Source organism: Pterocles gutturalis, unplaced genomic scaffold (assembly GCF_000699245.1).
Source record: "Pterocles gutturalis isolate BGI_N339 unplaced genomic scaffold, ASM69924v1 scaffold12372, whole genome shotgun sequence".
NCBI classification, from domain to species: domain Eukaryota; kingdom Metazoa; phylum Chordata; class Aves; order Pterocliformes; family Pteroclidae; genus Pterocles; species Pterocles gutturalis.
In genome coordinates, this window is record NW_010108433.1 from 56,729 (window position 1) to 68,306 (window position 11,578).

An 11,578-nucleotide genomic window follows, 5' to 3' on the forward strand; every position below is an offset into this window, starting at 1 on the left:
CCAGGGAAGTGGTGGAGTCACCATCCCTGGAGGTGTTCAAGAAACGTGTAGATGTGGTGCTTAGGGACATGGTTTAGTGAGCTAGGTGGTGTTGGGTTGATGGTTGGACTTGATGATCCTTGAGGTCTTTTCCAACCTTAATGATTCTATGATAAGAGAAAGATATATTTGGCTTATATAGAGACTCTTGCATACATTTTCTTAGCCATATAGACTGGGCACGTGTACTTACCAGGAATTTTGCTTGTGGCATTACTTCGCATTCAACTGCCTGAACTGACAGAATCTCCCAGAGCAGGAAGAGAAAACTGGACCTTTCCTATAAACTTAATTTCAGTTGTAATTACATCCACCAGCCTATACTCCTTGCTTACTTAATGAATGCATTTTTCTAGAAACTAAAACCACAGTGATTTATTTTACTTGTATTTGAGTTTTTTCTTCTCCATATTTTTGCACTTCTTGTGTTTTGACAGACCTAAGACTGTAACTTCAGTCATACTCTCTGGAGGGAACAACACAATAAGTAACACACACCTTTAAAACTCCCAAAACCAGAAAAAATTAAACCAGGATTAAAAAAAAGAAATTTAATGAACACATTTGAAGTAACAGAAGTCACTTGTTCAATGATGAAAAAATGTATTCAAGTAATTTCATTTTTTAATCTAGACAAATAATTTCAAGTAATAAATAATTGACAGAGAAGGTATACTTTGATGTATCCTCAGACCCAAAAAGACAAGAATAAAACCATAATTATGTAAAATATACAACACCCTTATTGTGCTTAAAATTACTGATTCCTAATAGTTCTTATTTGGAGAAACTAGCTTACCTTTTCTTGTACTTTGAGAATTGTCCCCATCACTAAGATTTAAACAAGAAAACAAGTTACACATACTTTGTGTCCAGCAGGGTTTAAATTTGGATTGTCATATTCAAGCTTCCGTCTTAGCCTACTGGTCCATGCATGACAGGTTAAGACAACTATACACAAGAGCTGTACTACGAATTGAGCAGTGTATTCAAAGACAAAGCACTTAATAGATAAAATGCACATTCAGAAAATATCCATCATTTTCAAGACAGAGAGTTTATAATGACTGATGGATAACTCATTCTTTCTGAAAAGCTATTGTGGCAAAATAGTCTGCTTCAACAGAGTAAATATTATTTTTGAAGTGCTTATAATACGATACAATGGATTTTGAAATACAACTGCTTTATTAACAGTTGTACTGAAAAGAATCTTATAGCAAAGAACCCTATACCACGGGCTCTTTGGATAGCCTAATCCTGTAATTGAGTTCATGGCTGCAATTCAGGAGAGCAACTTACAAGTTCTTAAGCATTGACTACAGCGTTGAAGAAAATACACTAAAAATACAACAGCTAGCAATAATAAGTCACAGGTATGTTAGATCCTTAACATACACTCTGTTTAACAATGATATACACGTTTCCATGACAACAGCGACAAGACGATAAAAACATCTTCTTCCATCATCACTGAAAAACACATTTCTGCTTGTATCACTGATGAAGTGGCAAGCACCTAATTTAGAAATGTCATCTTGCATCTAGTAACGTATTTTTATATTCAGAGAATTTTTAAAGGATGCAGTTGAATATCTGCAGCAGATAGTTTTCATGAGCTGATATTTTAAGTCTTTTAAATCAAGTTACATAAAACCTTACCTTTCACTTCAGCCATTGTACAGAGTTTAGCTGCAAATTTCAGCTTAATTTTTTTTCCCCATGGATTGAATAAAAGCTGATCTAGCATTTCCCAAAGAAACAGTGTAGATGTTAGCAAAAGAATTAGAATTTAGCAGATTTTAGCCTTATTTTTAAATTGGATTCATTTTGTTCCATCATTCACAAAAAATAATGATATGACAGATCTGCTTTATAAATTACATAATTTGCTTTCACATTAGAGCACTGTCTTACTTCTAATCTGAATTGTTTTCTTTAAGGCAGTAGTGGGCACAAAACCAGCATTTCTTGCTCCAGCTACTGTAGTCATTCCTGGGACCTGGTTACCCCCAAAAACAAGCAATTCCAGTGACATCAGGGGAATTTAAACTTGCAGTTGTCTCAGTACTGGTACTTCTAGATGAACATACTCCACAGTCTATGAAGTACCATCATAATACTTATTAAAATTTCAGTTCTCACATATTACTATAGGAAAAAATAGTTCCTAAAAATTAATAACAAAAATTTAGACCTACAGTGCTCTTCATATAACACAGTACATCTAAATTACCACATTAAAAGCACACTGAACTATAGTTCTTCACATCAAGGAAGGCACCATGTGAAATAATGCAGTAAGTACCTTCTGAAAGGAGGAAGGCAAAAGAAATAATACAGCAATATTTTGTACACTGCAAATTATCCAGAAATACTGCCTTTGGGCATGATTGCTTGTTGCTGTTAATACCATTAAAGAACAGTAAGTACTTTATACTCATACAGCTTCTTGTGGATAAGATTTTAAAGAATTTTATAAATACAGAGCTAGAGTCTTTGATGGAGGATAGTGACACAGAGGGAGCCAAGTCCTCTCCCTGTCCTCAGACATTTGAGGACTAGGCTGGAGTCAGGCTCGAGTAAGACCAGCCATGGTTAGGTCTGATTTAGCCCAACCAAAAAACCTGCTCCAGACCATACTGCTGACTCACAGCTACTTGACAATCACAGTACAGCCAGAGGTTTGGGAGGTGTAACAGACTTGATTTGGGAACAAGCTGTCTTAAGTCTCCTTCAGACATCTGGAATTTTGTAAAGAGAATTCAGACCAGGATAAGTAAGTACTCTACAGAATTGCTCCTCACTATATACCTGAAAATATATGATCATCCTATAATTCTGTTTTACAAGGTGGATGACAAGGCACCATGAAGTAAAGCAGCATCTCCACTGTAAGAACAGAAGCCTGTGATGAATCAAGATTCCTTGACTCCTAGCCCAACAGTTTTAATGGTGATATCATAGTGCTGCTCAACAGTATTTTTTCTGGCTCTTTGTCAGTGATATTCCTGTTAAGTCATTTCCAGCAAAAACCAACTCTTAACTTATATACTCACAGTACTGATGATAGGTTTCTTCCTAGAACTTTTTTGCTATCTGTTAAACAAATTTGAGTGTTAATATAACTTTAAAAATAAGAAAGGAAAAAGTGGGAGGAGAACAGAACACAGAGCAGTCTTTCGTTTAGGACCATATACTAAATTATAATTAGTAAGCAACTGGGTTAACGTTTAGCATAGAGCTAGAATAACAGTGTAGTTACTTGTTATGCAAATTAATTTAAATGCCTATTGAGCTAAGGGTAGCAAGTATTTGGCATTAAACAAGCAAGATAACCTCTCTGAAACCTGGCATATAGAAAGAGAGCGAAAATGCCATGTTCCTTCCTTAAGTCTAAATTAATTGAAAGTTATATTAAGACGGGTTTATGTTGAATTCAAAGAATAGGAGATATTAAAAAGTTAAGTTCAAGTCTACTTGTGTAAGGTTCTATTTAAATTGCATTTTTGTAAATATTTATTCATTTTTTACATACATAAACCACCACCAGAGAATTAATTTATGTTAGGGCCTAAGGCCTAGCTTTGAAGAGCTTTTAGTCTTTTTATCTCTCTGATGATCTCATGGGAAGTCTGAGCTTGCCTTTCAGCAAAAAAAACCTCCAAAGCCTGAGGCTGCCTCTGAAAGAATTATATTCGCCTTCAGGTCTGTGGTAAATGTATTTTGGCAGCTTTACACTATAGCTAAAGAAATTTCTCAATCTCATCAGGAAAGTGTACATAATAACGATAATCTGTAATACAAAACTGCAAACCCTGGGGGCAGGAAGTGCCTAATCTTACACACATGGATGCTATTCTACAGCTCCAGAAGTAAGTACACATTTCACTTCCTTTTAACAATTTTAAGTCATCTCTTTGCAAGAAGAAGATGCAGCTATAAAATGCTCTGTGTAGACATTCAAAATATGTCAGACTCAGCTTCCCCAGGCTTATATTTAAATCCTAGGATATTAACACCTAGTACAGCACAGTAATTGAGTAATGCTACCCACAGGGGTTTTTTAAGATGTTAGAACTTTCTACAGCCAAAAACCAAACTGAGATTAAAAAAAGAACGTCAGAGCACAAGTCTTGTTAATCTCACATTGGCTGCAAAGCTAATAATGGGTTTAATCTTATTGTTTCACCATCATTAAACACACAAACAGCCTCTGGAGCAGCAGCCAGAACCCTGCCACCCTGTACCTACCACACGATATCCAAAGGACTCAGCCTGAGAGCCATGCTCTCTCCTGAGATCCTTCTCTGGCCCATGAACCTTCTGTTCTTGTCTACGTCATGGTGCAACTTCAGCAAAATGCCTTTCAGGACCTTCATCACAGTCAGGATTAGCCTACTCAACTGTGGGCTCAAACACCTGTTGAGCTGGAAGCAATATCTATCATTTCTAGAAGAATGCCATTACACTTGAACTAACAGAAAAATGGCCATAAGCCTTCCCCTCTCTGAACACCCGGCTGAGTTTCTGAGCGCGCATTTGCAACACATACGCTGCAGTTGCAAAGTGACAGGCAGGCTCCAAATTTGACCTAATGACTTCAGATGGGGGACTCAGATGTGATATAAGCAATGGGCAGATGAGGGGCCATTTGGAAGGAGGATGCTGAATACCCGCACGATGCTGTAACGGATCTGCAGACTCTGCTCTCTGCTCATACACATCGTGAGACAGAGTTCCAAAAATGACACATCTCATCTCAGCATCCAAATCTTTTGTGGATGCCATGATCTTCAACTTCTTAATTTAAGAAGTCAGATTATCAGACTACAGCAGGCAGAATCTTTTTAATATCAAAACTTTTACAATGATGGACTGCTGGACCAGCGCTAGTAGCTTTTCTGAATATTATTTGTATAACTTTACAATGATGTAGAGAGAGATGGAGATATCATTTACCATACTAGCAGCATTTAAAGTCAAATTACAAGACTAAAACTTTAAAAGTGTAAATTAGGTGCTCATGAACTTTACTAGATAAAAATTTTTAAAAGAAAAACAGTTATTTGCCAGATTAAACGTTTGTATAGTTGTTTGTCACTTTCAGAAAGGACAACACAAACCTCCCTAAAAGAAACTGCTAATGATCTTAAAATGGAGAATAAATAATTACCATTTCATCAAGACCAAGTCTCAAAACATGACATTCCAATTACTGAGACTCAACTTTTTAGAGCATAGGGTCACTTCAAGGACAAGAACTCCTGAACTTCATAGAATTTTTAAAAAATCCTTAAATACAAAAACAGAAGACAAAATCCAGATAATTAAACTAGAGAAAATTACAAAGTATTTCAAGGCTGCACTCAGGTTTAATGACCCTGAATGATATGTTCTCTGTCAAACAAAATATCAAGATTTAACTTCATAAACTTAAATTAGCTTTTTCTTTGAAGGCTGCTTCTATCTGCATTTTAACTGCTAAAATGTCATTTTTATCCCAGTTATGACTTAAGAAATGTACAGATACAAGTTATGCGAGCAGATAAGTGAATTTTGTCCATACGTAGAAATCTAGATGAATTTGCAATTTGCCCAGTTTAATTAAAATCAAGTTTTGTTATATAAAATTTGGTTTGCCTCTACTTCCTGCTCAAGTGTATCAGTCTTTGTTGCTCTGCTTTTATTTGAAAAACACAGAATTTCTGTTGTGATTTGTTACTTCTAGTGTAAAATTACTTCCAGACAATGTAAGAATATGGACATTCCTCATAGATTTTCTGTCCGCTACAAATTATAATTCCTTCTGCTGGGGACTGAAATTAATGATATACTTTAATCCACTACACATCCCTTGTATTCTAGCCACAAATGAAAGGAGCGTTTAAAAATAAACATGCTCTATATTCTAAAAAAAGATGCCAACAACAGTTTTCGTCCCATGTAGACAGCCATTAACTTTCCATTAACAAGGACCACACAAAAGTAATCCCTAAGGGTCCAGTCCTGCCAAATCAGATTTTTGTTTAAGACCAAATACATGCAAAACTCTCTGCCATTTACAATTCTCATGTATGAAAATGGCGGAAAGCATATGAAAATGGCAGAATCCATAACTAGCAGAAAATATTACAGGTAATCATCAGTCACTATATAACTATTCCCAAGCAATGAAAAGAGTGTAATAGTCTATGCACCTGCATCATTAAGATGGAAGAAACACTAGCTTAGTTGCTTTCTATTTCAATATCTCTATTTCAGTCAAAAGCATTAATATTTACCTATACAATGCAAAGATAGCGTCAATATTAAAGTTTAGCACAAATTCAGCATGTAGTTTAACACTACCTGACCTCTTTTACAGACTATCCTGAACTGAAGATCAACACATTCAATGACTCACTAAAAATAATCTTATCTGTGAAAAACAATTCTCAATATTAGCAAGTTAACTTCATGCAAGCTTTGGAACAACTCACACTCAGATCACAATAACCTGAAGAACACAAGACTTCAGAAAGTTTTGTTTCAGCTCAGAAAGTACTTGGAAAAAAGGCTAAAGTTAGCTAAATTTTAAAATCAGTTAGGTATAAATAGAAGATGAGCTCATTAAGTAAGTCTCAGTTTACAACCAAAAACCCACGTTTCCTTCTTTTACAGTACGTATTATCCACAGTATGGTTTAGTTTATTGCACTCTGAATTGCAGATTATACCCTGCCAAAACAGTAAATGTACCCACTGGTATGGAAAAAGTCTATTCATATATTCTCCATCCATGAAAAATAATAATTTGGAATGGAACAATGTTCCTCTATCACCTGTTAGATACTGAAATATGCATTATTTGCCTTGAGTCAAATCCAAACAGAAAAAGACAAAAGGTTTTCATATCTTGGCTCATTATTAAAGAGAATGTACAGAGTTTGAGTCAAAATATGCTAAATATTGTCTGCCAGTATTTAAGATTCATAGGGATGCAGAAATTTCTTCCTCTATCTCACTCATTTGAAGAACCAAAGAGTGTATATCTTGGTTTTCATTGGATAGCCCTGTGTTTTTCCACATGGTTTCTCAGTTTCCCATCACCTCCTTCCAGGACACCTAGGTGTCCTAATCTTTCATTTAATAAATAAATAAGCTTTGTCTTTTTAAATAACTAAAAAGTGTTTGCTCAAAACATATCAGCAATTTGTTCTGCATTTACCTTAAGCAGTCCAGTGGAATGAGTGTTCAGAATGATGGACGGTGTATAGAATAAACAGAAAAATGGGGTGAGAATTGACATTAGTAAAGCCCTTTTTTTTTGTTCAGAGTAAATATTAATAACTCCTGCTCAGTCTTTCATCAAAAATTAATTCAGAATGCTATGTTATTTGAAAAAAATACTCCACTTGGAGAGACATACTCATGTCATTGCTGAATCAGAAGCTGGCAACAGCTATAATACACATTTTAAAAGCACATCTTTGTCTTCCGAGTATGTCTTTCATACAGTAAGCTTAATTAACATGCCTTCCATGTCCCAGCTTGTGATTTTGAAAAGTCTATTTGCACCTCTGCTTTTGAAACTCAGTTGGAAAACTACAAAATAAAGATAGTTTAATACAAGGATGATTGTGAATGGCAAACAAAATATTGCACAAAAAGAAAAGAAAAGAAAGAAAGAATGTACAGATACAAAAAAAAACTAAAAATGAAAATATTTCATAGCCAGGGACAGTCCTCAGCTCAGCCATACACTGTTTACAAATTTGTTTCAGTAAGTTTACGCATTCTTTTTCCTTTTATCTTCCACACATTATTGTCAATATTTTCTAGACTGTACACAGTACTGTTAAGAAATTTAACTTAAATTCAATTTTCAACCATGTTGTTACACTCCCTTCCATGGACTTGTTTGAATTCCCAAATTCATCTGACAGATTTTTTCCTCTCTGGTGAAATGGTTTGTTAAATGTTGTATTTTCATGAGGAAATGTCTTTTGTGTATAGATGTTAATTCCTTTCAGTATTCTGTCCACCTTAACTCCATATTTTTTCCAGATACAAAAACATTTTTGTGGGGAAGTGGTAAAAAGGATGTTTATTTTTCCTCCAGATAGCTGTAGCCACATGATTTCCTCCATACCACTGTGGCTTCTCATTCTTTTTTCCAACCTCCATTCACCAGCGGTGCTTGGCTGCACAAAGTCCCCACTATCGTTTCAGATTTATGGAAGAAACAAACAGAAGGAAAAGCTTGCAGCACAGAGCATCCATTCTTCCTCCAAAATCTCAAGCTGAAAACATTTGCGAAAATACAACACTGTTTGAAACTTAAAATAGCATGTTCTTGTATTGTATTGCGCAGTTAAAAAAACAATGAAAATGAAGAGTGTACTTCTAGTCACATACAGCGCTTCCTAGGTACATCCTATTACAATGCACAAATGCAGCACTAGGACAGGAAGAGACCAGAGTCACATTAATCTAACTCTAACCCCATAGCTTTTGTCTTCCTCCAGTTCGCTCTCCCTGCTTCCTCTCTGAATCTTTCATTAACTAGAAATCTGTCCATTAAAAAAAAAAAAAAAAAGTCTGAAAGCTATGAATCAAGAATGCTTCAACGTCACTGTCACTGGATCACCACAGTATCTCTGGATATGACTAATTTTCCTACTTCGGCACCCCCATTTCTCTAATTATGTTTATAGTCTTCTTAAGTGATATCATACAATCTTCCTGAATCACAAACTATGCTTTCAGATTTCTTTGAGGCATTGCTGCCTGGTTCTGATCTGCAATTAGGTCTCCACTGTGCTAAGTCCTACGTGCTGCCAAAACTCCCTCCTCCCTCAACAGCTTATATTCTAAATACAAGTTGATGTCAGCCTTTATCAAACCCTGAACTCCAGCACTGTTTATCTGCTGTACTCTGTAATTGTATTGCACAATTTGGGTTCTGCTAAGAACAAACATTAAAGTGTAACAATTAATTTACATTTCTACAGAATTTCTCATCATAGGATGTCACTCCTCTTAGATGTGAATGGCAGCTTCTCTTCTGAGGTTTCTTCCTCATCTAGGAAGATTATGAGTTGTTCGAGGTCACAGAAAAGTCCATGGAAGACCAGCAAACATATCTGAGCCCTTGAACAAAGGACTGTGCTTCCTCTTTCCCAGTGTATTCTTTCTGGCCAACAGTATATGAAATTCAAACTTACAGCTGTATCCAAAACATCCCAGAGGACAAAGTCCATATGTATGCCTCCCATTACCTACCAGTTTGAGGTGGGGAGGAGTCTTTTTCAGGGAGTGTAGTGACAGGACAAGGGGTAACGGTTTTAAGCTGAAAGACGGTAGATTTAGATTGGGTATTAGGGAGGAATATTTTCCTGTGAGGGTGGTGAGGCACTGGAACAGGTTGCCCAGGGAAGTTGTGGATGCCCCATCCCTGGAGGTGTTCAAGGCCAGGCTGGATGAGGCTTTGAGCAACCTGGTCTAACAGAAGGTGTCCCTGCCCTTGACAGGGGGGTTGGAATTAGATTATCTTTAAGGTCCCTTCCAACCTAAACCATTCTATGATTCTATGATTATATATATTTTTTAATTTATTGTTCTAACTCTGCTTTGGATTTGAAACAAATTTTCCCCCACTTACTCTCCTTTTACATTTCTAAACTTCTATAAAGCCTATGGAAAGAAAAAAAAAAAAAGTATGGAACAAAATGACTGGGAGCTCTCTGCCTTTTCAGCATTTTACTGGTGTCCTTGCAAAAACAAGGCAAAGAGAAGATACTCATAATGTACTAATGTCAGAATAAATCTCATGTCTCTGCTGACTAGGTTCCATTTTTTGAAACATTTTTCCATACAAGCAGTGGCACATGAAACCAATTCCTTCTTTCATAATTCCATATAACACTACATTTTTTTTCCCCATGAAGTATATATAAAAAAACCACCTCCCCAACTCAAACAGAGAAATGTCACAGAAGTTAAATTAAAAATGAAGACCTGTAAACTGTGAGTCTCTAAAGTGCTGTTTAATTTCAGAAACTATCCTATCAGCAGTTTTGGAACACCCAAGTAGGAGGTGCACTTTTATAAATATTCCACAGAAACAGTTACACATAAGTAACATACATTGCCCAAAAAGTAGTCTAGTCCTTCCCCTTAGTAACAGGAACCGTTTCAAGCTTTCTCTAAGAAAAACAAATTTGGACCATATACAATATTTACTAGTGCACACTGATACTAGAACTCTGTATTTATCACTTTCTTTAAGTTATAGTGAAGGCCCATGTTCCCCTCTAGGCATCTCTCTAAGGGAAGAGAGCCACTGGTAATGACATTTTCTCTAGAAATTCCAACTGATGCCAAAATGACACTGAATAAGTGACCCCAGACTGCCAAACTCAAGTGAAAGATCAATAGTCACTAAACACTGCAAAAGTTGTGTTCCATTTCATTCATAATTCAAAAGAATTAAAAAAATGGTTAACACTAACAGTATTGAAAAGGCAAATATAAATTATACTTTTCTTTTTCATGTTTGAGTTATTTTAGATGCACCTTAAAGTAACTGCTTTTCCTTAACTGTGCTGTTAAACAAAGTAACTCTTAAAACCTCTACAAGAGCAACAGAAAAGAACTTGCCTTAAACCTGGGCTCACGTAACAGGCAAGATAAATGGACATTGTAACCATGCATTAATACAATTAAAGAAATACTTATGTGGGGGCTACTGACTGCTGAAACTGCAGCCAGTAACGGAAACAACATCACTCCGTTTTCTCAGTCCCCTGTCAATGCACCTAACTAGAGGGGAAAATAGTAGAACTCCTTCAAAGTGAAGAAAACATACTCCCAAAAACCTCAGGTTCCCAGGCAAAGCTGTATTAAACTGGAGTTATGACTGAAAGCTTGTATCAGTAACGTAGGAGTTAACTGATTTTTTTCAGCAGTCCCAGAAAAGATGAGGTCTGATTTGCCACTGATTTTGGTCTTCAGACATGTGATCCCTGCCAACTGCGACGTCAGTTCTCCAAAGACCTCCACGCCATCCCTGCACGTCTGGACCTAGCCCAGCCTTTCCCATATCCCATCCACAACTTAAGCAACAGCCAGGGCTGTGCCTGGTCCACATTTCCCAGGGAGATTAGGCCAAAAACAACCCAATAATAGTTCTAATTATCTCAGAATAAAATACAAACATAGAATATCCAGAGTTACAGTTAAACTTAAAAGAACCCAATCCTGAAAACATGGATTTTCAGCCAAGAGACCACTGTGATACATATTCTTAACTTTTGGGCTATGAAAACTCATAAAATTTCATATAGTAATTCCTGCATTACAGTATACAGCATAAATACATAAATGCATTTTTCTGTAATTACATCTAAAATTTAAAAGCTTTAATCTGTGTTTATTTTGTTATCATTTAATAAATTTTGACCTGGCAGCGACAGGGGCCATGGCATTGCCAGACAGAATACTACGGCTGAGGAATTTATATTCATACTGTTCATTTCTATTGCTACAGAGTTTTT